Raw genomic sequence first — 16,955 nt, forward strand, 5'->3', positions numbered from 1 at the left:
GAGAGGCATGTAATTGTCATCCTCTGATTCTCCGTCTGGTGCCTGTTCCTTGGGGCTGGCTTGCCCATCCTCCTGCTCAAAGCCTGGTTGGAGGGGATTGTCTTTGTCTTCGGCACTATTTGCAGCGTTATTGTCTCCTGTGCCGGTTTCGCTGTTTTTGCTATGGCGGGGCTTAGAGCGGCGCCGATGACGCCGGTTCATGGATTGCTTCTTGGGGGATTATCCTCCGTTGCCTTATTGCCATCGCTTTCTTTGGGGGTGTCCACCATGTATATATCATACGATGAGGTGGCAGTCCAATGCCCTGTGGGCGGTGGTTCCTGTTCGTCTCCCGCATCGTCGTCCATACCGTCGATGTCTTCGGAGTCGAAGTCGAGCATGTCAGTTAGGTCGTCGATAGTGGCTACTAAGTGGGTGGTGGGTGGGGAATGAATTTCTTCGCCGTCCGCTTCCCACTCGAGCCAGACATAGTTCGGCCAAGGGTCTCCTGAGAGAGATCGTAATGAGTTTAGCACGTCACCTAGGGGCGAGTGCTGAAAGATATCCGTGGAGGTGAACTCCATGATCGGTGCCCAATCAGATTGGATGGGCACGGTCGCGAGCGGTTCGGAGTCTGTGGCCGGGGACGAATCCGAGTGTCCGACAACACAGGTCTTGTAGGAGGTGAAGTCAGTATTAGGCTCTATCGCCGTTGAGTGTGCGGCCTCCGTGGAAGGGTCCATCCACCCGTCCTTGGACGGCGCGATTTGTTCCGAATTGAGGGCCGGAGTAGTTACAGGTGTGATCTCCCTAACACTGTCCGATGGCAAAGCTAAATCATGCTCATCATGATTGTGCGGCATACCTGACATGGGTTCGAATCCGTCGAAGATCAAGTCTCCGCGGATGTCGGCGGTATAGTTCAAGCTTCCAAACCTGACCTGATGGCCAGGGGCGTAGCTCTCGATCTGCTCCAGATGGCCGAGCGAGTTGTCCCGCAGTACGAAGCCGCCGAATACGAAGATCTGTCCGGGGAGGAAAACCTCACCCTGAATCGCATCGTTGCCGATGATCGAAGGAGCCATCAAGCCTTATGATGACGACACAATGGAACTCTCAATGAAAGCACCAATGTCAGTGTCAAAACCGACGGATCTTGCGTAGGGGGTCCTGAACTGTGCGTCTAAGGTGGATGGTAACAGGAAGCGGGGGACACAATGTTTACCCAGGTTCGGGCCCTCTCGATGGAGGTAATACCCTAGTTCCTGCTTGATTGATCTTGATGATATGAGTATTACAAGAGTTGATCTACCACGAGATCGGGGAGGCTAAACCCTAGAAGCTAGCCTATGGTATGATTGTTGTTGTCCTATGGACTAAACCCTCCGGTTTATATAGACACCGGAGGGAGCTAGGGTTACACAGAGTCGGTTACAAGGGAGGAGATCTACATATCCGAAATGCCAAGCTTGCCTTCCACGCAAAGGAGAGTCCCATCCGGACACGGGATGAAGTCTTCAATCTTGTATCTTCATAGTCCAACAGTCCGGCCAAAGTATATAGTCCGGTTGTCCGAGGACCCCCTAATCCAGGACTCCCTCAACCAGTGCTTGAACTTCACAGGTAGCGGTAGGACTAACTAGTAGTGTCACACTCAAATTTTTTCTTAAAGCAGTGTTGTTGAACTTCTGTGGTACTAGTGCTTGAACTTAACATAAATAACTATATTTTTCTGAACATGTTACATATATTTTTCTTACAGCTTTTGTCCTTGAACTTCTGTGATTCCTGTATTTGAACTTCACATTCATAACTATTTTTTTTCTAAACATGTGACAGATAATTTTGCTTTCTTGTACTGTTAGTTGGACTTCTGTGCTAATAGTGGTTGAACTGCTTGCTTTACATAATTTTTCAGATAAAACCAATGTACCCAATACAGACCCATAGACTGAAAAGATGATGAAACTTGAAGAGTTTTTTTTAAATCACCTGTTAGAATGCAAGTCGGGTGCTTGTTGTTCATGCACCGTACAAATGGATCGAACAACCACTTGAATGAGTTTGCATCTTCATCTCTGATAAGGGCAACAACAAATATCATTGACTGCAAGTGATGGTTTGTTCCAACAAACACTCCCAAAGGCATATGAAATCTGTTGGTCTTGTATGTTGTGTCAAATGTTACGCAATCGCCAAAGTCTTGATAGGCTCCTCGGCAGCTTGCATTGGACCAGAAAATCTTTTTAATTGACTTGTCCTTGTCTACTTGTATGTCATAGAAAAACTCATCATTGATTGCCTTCATGTCTTTGAAGAATGAAACAAGTTTCAATACATCATCCAAATCATCTTTCCTTGCATTTATGGCTTTCCTGCAAATTACATGCAAACATGCATTTGTTATTTTTGCTAGCAAAGGGTTGTGACCTAGGATGCTATGTGCATTGCAGTATGTCGATGTTTGAATACTTACTGGTTTAGTAGGTCTCGTCCGGTCATGCTTAGGAAGTAGCTTCCATCTTCATTTTCAGATAGCATGGGCATGATTGTTGTGTTTTGACATCATGGTACTGCAGGAGCTTTACATACTCCAAAATAGTGGGGTCATAATTCTTGTGTGAGGGCAAGAATACTAGGATGTCATCAGTTTGCATGAGTTGGTGATTATGATTGTACTCAATGTCCACTACGACGCATGTGTTATCCTCCTGCACCTTCACCCTCATTCTTGCATTGCAGCCTATCCTCTGCGATGTTTTGTTTCGCTTCCTGTTAGCCTATGAAACAGAATATGTGTGTATCCCTTGCAATGTGCAAACAAAATACTTGTGGTTGTCATTCTCCCGTCTTCTTGATTCCAAAACCAGCGTGTCTGGCGTATCTATTATAAAATTCCCTTGCTTTCTCTACATCTTGGAATCACATCTTTAGTCTTGGTATTAGATAATCCGGGAGATCCGGCATCTGCAGAAAACGAGAAAATAATCCAAACGACATGTTAAAATGTAGTTTATGAACTTGTTATCCTAGAGGGAGCAGAAAATTTGCAGATAATACAAGATGCGTATATAAATATTTTTGGTTCACTTGCGTGCGTGTATGATCGCAACTCCACCGGAATCTACTGCTGTCCCTCTAGGATGGGGCACGGCGGAGTAATCATAGTAGGATGCAGCAGTGGATCACGAGGAGGAAGGAGGGCTGAAGATGGCATCTCTCTTATTTGCGTCCTTTTTGCTTGAGGTGGTTATGGAGGTATTGCGATCCTAGTCTTGGTTTGCTCTTTTGTTTTGTGAAGCAATCCATGTACATTATGTCCCGTACAATTCTGACTTGTAGCAGCAGCAGCAGGATCCAACGGTTGTAGTGTGCAGAGCACTCTCCTTCGTGTGTTTGTTCCTGTTGGATTTGTCCTAGGATCCGGTTTAGTTGCTTCGCTTTGGCATTTATGAGGCACACCAGGATAACCTCCAGAGTTACACGCAAGACTTGAGCTAACCCCCTCCTCCATCGGCGTGCTTGGGAGTCTGCTGGTGGATACAAAGAATACGCGAGGGATTTCCGGCGTCACCCAATTAGGTGGAGGCGCAAAGTTGTGCGGATAGGGCTGTGACCCAGCATCTTGGAAGTCTCCGTGTGTTTCGGCTGTCATCCATTTTTGGTCTGGAGCAGGTTGGTAATGCTGTTGGTGCGTTTGAGGTGTGACCCATTGAGGGGGTGGTGCAACGCGTACAGGCTTAGGATTGTGTACTTGCTGCTGGGAACTTCTAAGCTTCTTCATGCGTCTCTCGTCTGGCTGACATAAATGAAAATTGTTTATTAGCACACAAGTTACATCTGCCTATACCTTTGTAACTGAACTGAGCATTATTCACAGCCTAAACTTCTATTATAAAAGTGGTGTTCATGTACATATTTTTCCCCTTGGACAGGCATCACACTCTGAACTGAGCTGAGCATCTGCCAGTACTTTTGTACCTGAACTGAGCACCCTTTCACTGAAATGAACCTCTAATCCTGTTAATTCTACACTATTTGATTACTTATATGTACCTGAACTGAGCACTCTCCACAACCTGAACTTCTTGTTTTGCAAAGGGGAAATACTGTCTGCAGTTAAAAAACCTGAACCTTCATGAGTTTGAATGGTTGAACCACTAGTGCATACCAACCTGACCTTCATATGAGATCACATGCATGTTCTTTTTTCCTTTTATTTTTTTGCACAGAACCAGATGCATACCAACCTGAACTCTAGCACACTTACTAGTTGAAATTCACATGGCTTTTCACATGTGAATGCAGGCAGATTTTCTAGTGTTTGTAGCCTGGACTGATGCTCACACACTACCCGAAGTTCGCATGGCTGTAAGGAGGCAGATTTTAAAAAAGCTTTTGTAGCCTAGACTGATGCTCACACACTACCTGAACTTCACATGGCTGTAAGCAAATAACAAACAGAAGGAAAAGTTCAACCATACCCTGGCTAGAAGTTCGGCTAACCTTTTTCTAGCAGCTGATAGGCCACCTTGAGAACAATTTGTCATGGAGGTAGGAGAGGAATTCCATGGCAATCCATGTCTTGCAGAGGGAGCGAAGTTCATCTGCACCAAGCAAGAAGGTCAGACAAGGCAAGATTTAAGAAGAAGGCAAAATTGGGAGGAAGTTCATGTACTGTTGCCGCTAAATTTGAGGGCGCAACCGATGCCGCCTCCACGGAGGAGTTGCTCTGTTGGTCGCGCCGTTCGCCGTAGCTTGCGTCGGGGCCGTCATCTGGCCTGCCAAGGCATCGGGTGGTGAATATGGAACGAGGATGCGGCTTCCTGAAGTCCATGGCGGCTTCACCGCGTCCAAGCAATGTGGGCTCCCTCGCGCTGGCGTTCGCCGTCGCTCGCTCGCCCACGCCGGCGTCCGCCGTCGCTCGCTCGCCCGCGCCGGTGGTCGGCCAGGAGCTGGAGATGGAGGGGGGAGGCGGCAGATCCGGCGAAGATCGGCGGCGAGGAGGGGGGCTGGGGCAGCTCGGGATCGAGGGGATCAGGTGGATCATGTCGAGGCATCTCAGATCGGGTGGGATCCTGTCGGGGTATCTCGGGTCGGGCCGGGCAGTTCAGGGAAGTTCACGAGAGTCCATCGGGCCCTATATAGGGCCTGTTGTGATCCAAATAACTATTCTAATCCTGGGATTAGAATAGTGCTGTCCCGGGTCACGCTATTCGTCACCCTGGGTGAGGAATAGTTATTCTTCACCCTCCTCTATTTTACCATCAATGCACCGTAATTTTACGTTCCGTAAGTTTTGTCTTATTTCCGACGCAAAAGAGACCGTAAGAAAATATATAGTCGCCATAAAAAATATTTTATGGTGTGTAAAATTACAAACGTGAAAACATAGTCTAAAATACACATAAACTGCAAATTTTCTTGTCTTATGACCTATATTTTTATTTTCTTATGTCAAATTTTACATAGTGAATCAATAGAAATGTAACTATTTGAATTCCAAACGTAATTTAATTCTAAAATGATCGTAAGATTACCTCGGGTGAAGAATAACTTATTCTGCACCTTGGATGATGAATAGTAACATTATATACATAAACACTATTCTGATCACGGGATCAGAATAATATTCTGATCACAACCTGACCTGCCTCGCTAGTGGTACGTTGAACTTCCCTGTGAACTAGGTTGAACTTACGCCAGCATTGCCCAAATGGGGCTTGTGATATACTGTTGGAAAGCTATGGACCCCAATATCATGACCCAACTTAAATTTTTGGCCAAATATAAGCGGTTTAAGAGCAGTTTTGAAAACCGTTTTTTCTTCGCACAAAAAACGTGAATCATATTTTCGATCGCATTTCTAAACCGTTCATCGGAATGGGGCATATAATATGGCGTTGGAAAGCTGCTGCAAAACCTCTCCTTCCACATGTTGAAAGTTTTCTCTAATTCCCTATGGTTAAAGAGTAATTTGAAAAAACGTAAAATTTTGTAAACCGAACAGCTGAGTTCGTTTTTTCGATGTCATTTCTAAACGGCTAATCCAATGGAGGCATATGATATGGCGTTGGAAAGCTTATGAAAATGCGCTACTTTTTCATCTTGGAAGTTTTTTTTTCTAATTTTGAATGGTTTAAGAGTAATTTAGAAAATGGTCCAAGTCCTACCGAGTTTGTATTTTCGGGCTAATTTTTTAACCGTGCGTCCGAATGCAGCAAATGATATGGTGTTGGAAAGCTTGAACAAAGGCGAAACGTTTTGCTATGTATTGTTTCTCGCAATTCTTTACGGTTTTAAGTCAGTTTCGAAAATGGCAAAAAATGTATTTTCGCCTTAATTTCTACAAACTTTATCGGAATTGGGCAAATAATATACCGTTGAAAAGCTACGGAAAATGCGAAACTTTTTCATGTTGATGGTTTTCTCTTATTCTTAGCCGTTTTCAAGTAATTTCAAAATGGCGGGATCATTCGTTCTGCCTCTATCGCGAAACAGATTCTTCGAAAATGCACCGCGTGAAGAACCTGAACTTCTCAGCATGTCTACCTGAACTTCACTCTGTTTTCGACGTGCTTTTTTTGCTCGCAGATCTCCATCCACTACTCGTAGTTCTTCATCCACTCCCCGGAATTCAACGAGTGATATACCGATGGAAAGCTGTTGTAAACACGCAACTTTCCCGTGTTGATTATTTTCTCATATTCGCGATGGGTTTAAAAGTTTTTCATCTGAAATTCATTCAGTGTAGTAGTTGAACTTCCTGCTGTTTTCACGTTGAACTTCTATGATGTATTTTTCCTTTGTAATTTTCTCATCCATTTTCGTTAGTGTTACACAAATGATATTCCTTTTGTACAAACCTCTCTCACAATATTTTTTTAACTTTCTTCGACCGAGGACTTGAACTTATAACAACAAAACTTTTAGCCTTTGTTTTTTATACCTTTTTAATACAAAATGCACACCATGTAATACGTGAACTTCTGGCAGTTATCAATCTGAACTTCTCTAGGTTACGTGAATATATCTGAGTTTTTTATGATTTTTAATCTGATTTTCTTAATCCTTTTTTATGAAATTTTGAAGCGCTCTATTATTAAAAGTTGAACTTCTTGTTATTTAATTTCCGAACTTCTTGTTTCCATTCTTTAATAACGAGAAAAATCTAAGTTTTCTATAATCAGCAAACTTCTCCATCTTTTTAATATGGACTTCCTGGTTTTATTTCTTAATCTTCTTTCACGAAATTTTGAGGCCCTCTATTATTAAAAGTTGAACTTCATGTTATTTAATTTTTGAACTTCTAGTTTTCATTCTTTACTAATGAGGAAAATCTGAGTTTTCTATAATCATCGAACTTCTATATCGAACCGCTCTAACTTTTTTATCTGAATTTGTTATATGTATTTTTAGAAATATGAAAATTAAAGTTTCTTTATAAATATGAAACTTCTTCGTTATTTTGAATTGAACTTATTTGTTTTATTCTTTAGTAACCGAAAAAATCGATTTTTTAATTAAATATCAAACTTCTCCACGTTTTTAATTTGAACTTCTTGGTTTTATTCTTCAGTAACGAAAAAAACTGAGTATTTAATGTACATTGAATTACTCTGTTTTTGAAAATTGAACTTCTTGGTTTAATCTTTAGTATCGGCGAAAATACGAATTTAAAAAAACGGGGAAAATCTGTTAAAAACTTTTTTGTTGTTTTCTTATTTTAATTTGAACTTATTAGTTATTCTTTAGAACGAGAATCTGAGGTTTTTATCAAATTTGAACTTCTCTATTATTTTAATTTGAACTTCTTAGTTTTATTCTTCAGTAACAAGGAAAATTGAGTTTTTTGAACCTCTTTTGTTTTAAAATTTTGAACTTCTAGGTTTTATTTTTAATAATGTGAAAAATCCAAAAACATTATAGACACCGAACTTCACCATTTTTTAAATCAAGAGTTGTTTTTCTTTAACTCTGTGTGTTGGCGCTTTTGGCAAATCACATACCACCGGAAAGATTTTATGTAACAAATATTTGAACCTCTTCATTATTTTAAAATGAACTGATAGGTTTTTCTAGAAATAGGGAAACTTTGCTTTTTATTTCCATATTCTGAAGTATTTTTTATTTGAACTTATTTGGTTATTATACTTGAATCTCTCTGTTTTTCTAATTTGAACTTCTTGATTTCATTTGTAGAAACGAGAAAGTACTAATAAATTTTTATTATCGGATTTATTGTTTAGAAATGAGAAGATTTTCATTTTTATAAACATCGAACCGCTGTATTTTAACTTGAACTTCTTGGTTTTTTATTTGAAAAGGGAAAATATCCATTTTTAAAATTTTATTTTTTTTTATTTTGAACTACTTGGTTTTTTAGAAACAAAAAAATAGTTTTTTAAACTTGTACTTCTCTATTTTTTTAGTTTGACCTTCTTTGCTTTTGTTTTTGTTTCTTAGAAAATATATTTTTTAATTCATTATTTATAAGGGAAAATAATTCAAACCGGACATCGAACCACCCCGTTTTTTAATTTTGAACTTCAAGGTTTTTTTGTGGAAACGGGGAAAATACGTTTTATTATATGTAGTGAACTTCTTCATTTTTTTAATGTGGAATTTCTTGGTTTTCTATAAGTATGTAAAAAATCTGATATATATATTTTTATAAAAGTCGAACCCCTTCCTTTTTTCATCTTGAACTTCTTAGTTTTTAGTTTTGTAGTCGTAGCATGAACCCCTTCCTTCTCTTGGTTTTCTAGAAGTACGTAGATATATTTTTTGAACTTCTTTGTATAGATTGTCAGCATGCATCTTTTTCTTCAAAATCAAAATCTCAGCACAAAGTAACAAGAAGAGAAACGGAGTATGAACACAAAGGTTCATCGTGTCGGTGCTACATATACATTGTATTAAGAAGTCAACCACTTTATGAACAACATTTGGTCATTTTTATGCAAAAATTGCCTGTTCTTTCTAAACATCAATTCCAGATACACAAGAAAAAGAAAGAACTTTGGTCGGATGAGGGATCCTGCCCAAGTTTTTTGCTACTCATCCAGATACACAAGAGAGAGATCAGTGCTATGTATCCCGCTTCCTATGTGATCTGCGAGAGGAAGGTCAGTATGCACGAGGGGAGAAGGTCACTTTTTGGACCTAGGGGCAAAGTTGTGCCGTTCCTGGGAAAGAAGGGCTCTCTCTTAGTGCACGCGCATCTCAGCCTCATCACGGCGTCGTGGTCGGTGACGTGCAGCGGGATCGACGTGACCAGATGAGCTCGCCGGAGCGAGGGCTGGCGAGTTTTTCTAAGCTCTTCCTGTGCTCCCGAGTTGTTTGTTAAGGCACCATCGTTGAAGTCCAAACCCACTGGGCCCTGAAAGACGGGGGCGTCCTCGCGCCGGACAGGGAGGGCCGTGCGCTGGGAAGAAGGCGAGCTGCGGCCTCATGGCGGAGGAAGGTAGGGCCGGTGGCCTCGACCAGGAAATAGTTTGGATCGCCGACGTGCTAGGAGGAGGAGGCGGCCTCACACCGCCGGAAGCAGGCAGGGGCGCCAACAGACTCGCACTGCTTGGGGGCGGCAACGCACCGGGCGGAGGCAGGTCGGCGGTGCTGGCGCCAGGAGGAGGCGAGGGAGGCGGCGCTAGGAGGTCGAGCGACGGCGGGATCTGGCAGAGTGGCGCACGGGGTTACGTGCGCCGGCGGCGGCGGTTCTGTGGGATGGTGCCGTCGGGTCGGTGGGTGGGAGGTGGGGATCGAGGGAGTGCGGGAGGTGGCGGTCGAGGGAAGTGGGGGTGGTGGGGATCGTTGTTTTTTTTCTTTGTTCAAGCGGGTTCGGGAGTTCGGGAACAATGAATCGGGCCTATATAGGGGTGATCATGATCCAATTAACTATTCTAATCCTGGGATTAGAATAGTGCTGTCCTATATATATATATATATAGTGTTACTATTCATCACCTAGGATGCAGAATAAGTTATTCTTCACCTGAAGTAATCTTACGATCACTTCATAAATAAATTACGTTTGAAATACAAATAGTTACATTCATATTAATTCACTACGTAAAATATGGTATAAGAAAACAAAAAAATAGTTTATAAGACCAGAAATATCGCATTTTATGTATGTTTTACACTATGTTTTTACGTTCGTAATTTTAAGTAACATAAAATATATTTTACGGGGAGTATATTTTCTTACGTTCTCTTTTTACATATGAAATAAGATAAAATTTACGGAACCTAAAAATATGGTGCATTGACGTCAAACTAGAGAGGGATGAAAAATAACTATTCCTCATCCAGGGTGACGAATAGCGCGACCCTATATATATATGGTGGGTCTATTATGATAACACCCCTTAAGAGTCTTATTCTGTTAACATTAGCTTATTCTGCTAACACCTCTCCCCGCATCGCCCCATGAACCGAACCACCCCACTACCACTAACCAAACAGCAACAAAGCCCACCCACAGCTCCCGCATGACACCCACCTCCCTCTTCCCTCGATCCGACCCCCACATCCTTCCACCTTCTACCAGCGCTGCCGGCGCCGGAGCACCACCTCACCTTCTCCCACCTTTCTCCGCCTTGCCCCCACCTTCCTCCACTGTGCCCACCCCGGCGAGCCCCGTGATGTCTACTACACAATCTTCTTCTTGTAGACGTTGTTGGGCCTCCAAGTGCAGAGGTTTGTAGGACAGTAGCAAATTTCCCTCAAGTGGATGATCTAAGGTTTATCAATCCGTAGGAGGCGTAGGATGAAGATGGTCTCTCTCAAAAAACCCTGCAACCAAATAACAAAGAGTCTCTTGTGTCCCCAACACACCCAATACAATAGTAAATTGTATAGGTGCACTAGTTCCGCGAAGAGATGGTGATACAAGTGGTATATTGATGGTAGATAATAGTTTTTGTAATCTAAAAATATAAAAACAGCAAGGTAACAAATGATAAAAGTGGGCACAAACGGTATTGCAATGCTAGGAAACAAGGCCTAGGGTTCATACTTTCACTAGTGCAAGTCTCTCAACAATAATAACATAATTGGATCACATAACTATCCCTCAACATGCAACAAAGAGTCACTCCAAAGTCACTAATAGTGGAGAACGAATGAAGAGATTATGGTAGGGTACAAAACCACCTCAAAGTTATTCTTTCCAATCAATCCGTTGGGGTATTCCTATAGGTGTCACAAACAGCCCTAGAGTTCTTACTAGAATAACACCTTAAGACACAAATTAACCAAAACCCTATTGTCACCTAGATACTCCAATGTCACCTCAAGTATCCGTGGGTATGATTATACGATATGCATCACACAATCTCAGATTCATCTATTCAACCAACACATAGAACCTCAAAGAGTGCCCCAAAGTTTCTACCGGAGAATCACGACGAAAACGTGTGCCAACCCCTATGCATAGGTTCATGGGCGGAACCCGCAAGTTGATCACCAAAACATACATCAAGTGAATCACGTGGTATCCCATTGTCACTACAGATACGCACGGCAAGCCATACATCATGTGTTCTCAAATCTTTAAAGACTTAATCCGATAACATAACTTCAAAGGGGAAACTCAATTCATTACAAGAGAGTAGAGGGGGGAGAAAACATCATAGGATCCAACTATAATAGCAAAGCTCGCGATACATTAAGATCGTATCACCTCAAGAACACGCGCGAGAGAGAGATCAAACACATAGCTACTGGTGCATACCCCAGCCCCGAGGGAGAACTACTCCCTCCTCGTCATGGAGAGCACCGAGATGATGAAGATGGCCACCAGAGAAGGATTCCCCCTCCGGGAGGGTGCCGGAACGGGTCTAGATTGGCTTTCGGTGGCTACGGAGACTTCTGGCGGCGGAACTCCCGATCTATTGTGCTCTCGCATCATTTTAGGGTATATGGAGATATATAGGAGCAAGAAGTGCGTCAGGGGGGCCATGAGGAGCCCACGAGGGCGGAGGACGCGCCCAGGGAGGGTGGGCGCGCGCCCCCTGCCTCGTGGCTTCCTCGTTGATCCCCTGACATGCACTCCAAGTCTTCTGGGCTTCTTCTGATCCAAAAATAAATTCCGTGAAGTTTCAGGTCAATTGGACTCCGTTTGATTTTCCTTTTCTGCGATATTCTAAAACAAGGAAAAAACAGAAACTGGCACTGGGCCCTAGGTTAATAGGTTAGTCTCAAAAATAATATTACAATGTCTAATAAAGCCCATAAACATCCAAAATAGATAATATAATAACATGAAACAACCAAAAATTATAAATACGTTGAAGACGTATAACCCCGCCGCCCAAGGGCTCCACCACCCCGACCTTCTACCCCTCCCAACCCCGCACCACTGGATCCCCACCCCACCATGCCCCGCGCCTCCCCGACTACCGCCTCACCTTCCTCTGCTCGCGGCCCAAACCACCAACTAAGCCCCGACCACCACCCCACCTCCAGTGCTCCCAGCAAGGGAACCTCCCAATGCCCTGACCCTCCGCCGGCCCAGGCTCGCGCCGCCCCACCGCCTCCCTCCTCCTGGTTCCCCTCGCAGGCGCGCCCCGGTGGTCGCCGGATCCAGGAACCTCCATCTTCCATAATGCTGCCCCGCATCACCAACCCCCAAGTTGTCTGGTGCTAGATCGGCGTTCGATGAGGTCGAGAGACACCAGATCCACGCCATGGCTCGCCCTCTACCCCGACGACTTCCTCGACGCGCCATGGTGTGGCTCTGACCTGGCGACCTTCTGCTGCACCGCTGTGGTCGAATCCATGCTCTCCCCACCCGGATCCGTTGCCGCCATCGGACGCCCCTCCCTCCCCTCCCCATCCGTGGCAACCTGCGGGACACCCCTCCCTTTCCAAGCAGGAGGATGAGTCAGGTGAGAAAAACGGCCATGGCCCCTCCCCTCTCCAACTGCACTTCCTGTCGTGCTTTCCTCTGGGTGGTCCGTCGCAGTCCACTTGGCGCGCGCGCATAGCTCCCCCAGCGTAACAACGGGAGCACAGGAGCTGTCGCGGCGACGACATTTTACTGGGCTTGTGGTTCGCCTCGTCCGTCTAGTTCCCAAGGCTGCAGTTTTCCTTTTTCTCGGTGATGAAGACATTCAGATTTGTTGCATCTTGTGCAGATCGCAGGATTTTGAAAGAAGCAATGGGAAGGTTCAACAAGATCTCGTGCAATCCACCTCACAGCCTAGCTGACGGCCGCAAGCTCTACAAGTCCAACAACATCAACGCCGGGTAGGAGACCAATAACTAGAGTTCAGTTTGCTGTCTAGAGAATAAAACTGAAGTGCACTGCAATACAGTTTCTATTCCTAAATGCAGACATTACCTTTTTCTTTTGTTTTTGGACTCACGTACTCATGTAGATGGTTCAATAGCTTTTTGGTGCAGGTGTGTGCAGCTCACCGACGCCAGTAGATGCAGCTAACAGCGCTACCGGCGGAAGATGGTGTGCAGTCCGCTGCAATTTTATGGATTGGCACATGTACTTCCTATAAGGCGGCATCGCATTGATGCAGGCGTATTTTTCCTCCCTTGCCTTCGTTTAGCTCGGCAGCGTGTCGCTGTGCACGGTGCACCTCGTATCTGTGTGTAGTCCGGCATTGGTCGTCTCCGTTGTCGTGATTTGGTCCTCGTCGACGGTGTATGGATGTGCAGTGCGGTCAAGCCATATGTGCGGTTTGGCCTCGCGGGTGATGCAGTTCAGCATGTGATCAAGCAATGCAAATGGTGCATTTTTTGTTTGAGGATTTATGTATTAAAATTACAGGGACTCATTTTGTGTTTGGGACTCATTTGATTGCAGTTCCGGGGGAAACATGATGCTGTTTAGACTTTAGCATGCAGTTTAGACCATGTGGACATGCAGTGCGAAATGGTGTTTTTATGTGTATGATGATTTCCCCATTGTAGTGTGCTGGTCAACGGCCCTTCAGCTCGATACCCTCACGCACGAGCGGTATTTTAGTTTGTTGTAAAAAATTAATGTGGTTCACTTCCTGAGGCAGTGCGGTTCACTCTTTCAATCCATACGGTCCACTTGTTTGGTCTACGCTCGTATAAAATATTATGTTTGGAAAAAACTCAAGCACTTCATTTTCGGTAGTGTCGTGACCCGTTTACGGTAGTCTCGAGGTTCACTTTTCATAGTCTTGCGGTTCACCAACGCTCGACATGAAGTGCACTCCACCTCGTTTGGGAAATTTACGTCCCACAAAAAAGAAATTATGCAGTGCACTTGTCTGTCCAATGAAGTGAGGTTTTTAGTCTAAATAAGTGTGGTTTTCTGTCTGATGCAGTACAGCCTATTTACGGTAGTCTCGAGGTTCACTTTTCATAGTCTTGCGGTTCACCAACACTCGATATGAAGTGCACTCCACCTCGTTTGGGAAAATTTACGTCCCATAAAAAAAGAAATTATGTAGTGCACTTGTCTATCCAATGATGTGCAGTTTTCAGTCTAAATAAGTGTGGTTTTCTGTATGATGCAGTACGGTCCGTTTACGGTAGTCTCGAGGTTCACTTTTCATAGCCTTGCGGTTCGCCAACACTCGACATGAAGTGCACTCCACCTCATTTAGGAACATTTACGTCCCACAAAAAAGGAAATCATGCAGTGCATTTGTTTGTCCGATGAAGTGCTGTTTTTAGTCTAAAGAAGTGCAGTTTTCTGTTTGAAGCAGTACATAAGACGATTTTGGGGTCGCTAAAAAACGAAGTGTTCGTATTTCGTTAAAATCAAAATTGCTCCTAAACCGTAAGGAATCGGAGAGAGTGTTCTACATGGAAATGTTGCGCCTCATCGATATCTTTCCAACGGAGTATAATTTGAATCATTTTGACCAGCGATTTATAAAAGTATCGCGAAAAACGACCGCTATCTCTCGTCGCCAGTCGCACGATTTTCAAAATTAACTACAAACCGTAAGGAATCTCAAAAACATTTCAACATATGAAAGTTGCGCTTCGTCCGTAGCTTTCCAGCGACGTATTATATGCCTCATTTCGACAAACTGTTGGAAAACTGGAGCAAAAATAGTAACGAAAATTTAAAAAAACAATTAAAAACAGAATTCCGCGATTTAGTAATTTTGAAACTGCTCTTAAACCGTAACGAGTTAGAGAAAATAATAGATATGACAAAGATGCGCCTCGATGATATTTTTCCAATGGTGTATCATTTTCTTCACTCCGACTAGTGGTTTAGAAAAAAAACGCGAAAAAACGCTCGCCGCCACCCGTCGTCCGCCGCACCGTTTTTAAAACTGCTCTTAAACCATGGGGACTCTCAAAAAATGTTCAAGATGGCGAAGTTGCGCGTAATCCATAGCTTTCCAAAGATATATTATACGCCTCGTTCCGATAAATGGTTTAAAAACTAGAGCGGAAACAGTACCAGAAAAACACTGCGTGAAGTTTTTCCGACATGAAGTTCACTCGCCTGAGTACTGCAGCACACTTGGTTCAAACAATGGCGTGCACTTGCGTTGAACGTGTAATGCGGAAGTGTTATCAGAATAGTTATTTTGCTAATATTAGCAGAATAGACCGGCTGTGTGTGTGTGTGTGTGTGTGTGTGTGTGATTAGAATAGGACAACACTATTCTAATCCTGGGATTAGAATAGTTATTTGGATCACAGCCAGCCCTATAAGGGCCCGACAACTCACTCCCGAACTTCCCAAAACTTGCAGATGAAAAAAAAACAAGACCCACGCCCACCACTTCCCCTCCCAGATCCAGCGCCTCCCCCCACCCCCACCGCCCCGGGGCAATCGACGCCGTCCTTGGCTCCGGCGCACGGCCACCCCGGCCTTCACCTGTTCTCCTCCACCGGCGAGCCCCCATGGCTGTCCTCTGCCCCCCCGTGCCACCATCCTCCTGCAACCCCGCCCAACGTCGTCCCCTGTAACCTAGACCGCCACTGCCCCGTCAACCTCTCGTGCCGCCGCCCCCATCAACACCGCTCGCCACCGCCACAACCACCGGAGAGCTCGTCTCCCACCGCTGCTTCTCCCTTCCCCTCACTAGTAGAGGAGAGGGAGATCCAGCAGGCCAGGCACCGGCCATGGCGGCTGCCAGATCTGCCACAACCGGAGAGCCCTCATCTGGTCATCCATAGCGCAGGCCATGGCCACGCCAACCAGACCCTTGCTTGCTCCTTGACCTCGATGCCACCTTCAAGTTCTGACGGCTGTTCGACGGCTCCTCCCTGGATCCTTGCTACAGCCTCGTCCCCCAATCCTTGCCACCTTCAAGTTCTGACGGCTGTTCGAGCTCGCTGGCGTGGAGTACATGAGTCACCTGGAATTGAACTTTTGTTGTTTTTGTTTGAAAACTGATTATGATGTCGGCATGCCTCTTCATTTTGCCTTGATTTTTGTGAATCCACACTCTGCACAATGTTTCTCTTCTCTGATCCAATCAAAGTAAAAATATTTTGTTGCAGACAAAAATGCATGTACTAGCATACTCGAACTTCAGAGATGCCCATTTTGTTTCGGCTGAAAAGACACTGCTTTTTCATCAAGGAGAATATGCATGTATTTCGTTTAGTATACATTGAGAATGTTCATTTGTTTTTCAGTTTGCTCCAGTAATCCTAGTTTTTTTAGGGCGTAATCCTAATATTTTCAATTTGACCTATATGTATAATTGAGAAAGTTAAGTGTTGTTTCATTCAGTTCACTCACCTATTTCTCTGTATACATTGAGAGAGTTAAGTGTTGTTTCATTTAGTTCTCTCACACAGCCATGCACATCATTTCTTTTTCAGGCAAGAGGAAAAGTTGATGCTATCCCAGTCCAGCCCCGCGGCTGTAGGGAGGTCAAGCCCATCGCGAGCTGTAGTCCACACCTCCTACATCCTACCCCACCCGCCCTTTGCAGTGCCCCCAACCCATCGCGTGTAGATGCCATTTCACCGCCCATTAAATTTCCAACACTATTCATAGCTCC

The 16,955-nt window shown here is 44.3% G+C and overlaps 1 long non-coding RNA gene across 1 annotated transcript; it reads left to right on the forward strand.

Annotated features, from left to right (window-relative positions):
- The first annotated feature begins 12,371 nt into the window (after positions 1–12,371).
- Positions 12,372–13,866, forward strand: LOC147965045 (uncharacterized). Its single transcript, XR_015607311.1, has 3 exons — positions 12,372–12,872; positions 13,122–13,233; positions 13,377–13,866. It is a non-coding gene; the product is annotated as an uncharacterized LOC147965045 (long non-coding RNA).
- Positions 13,867–16,955: the final 3,089 nt, after the last annotated feature.

Source organism: Triticum urartu, chromosome 6A (genome assembly GCF_056163025.1).
Source record: "Triticum urartu cultivar PI428250 chromosome 6A, HENAU_Tu73, whole genome shotgun sequence".
Lineage (NCBI taxonomy): Eukaryota > Viridiplantae > Streptophyta > Magnoliopsida > Poales > Poaceae > Triticum > Triticum urartu.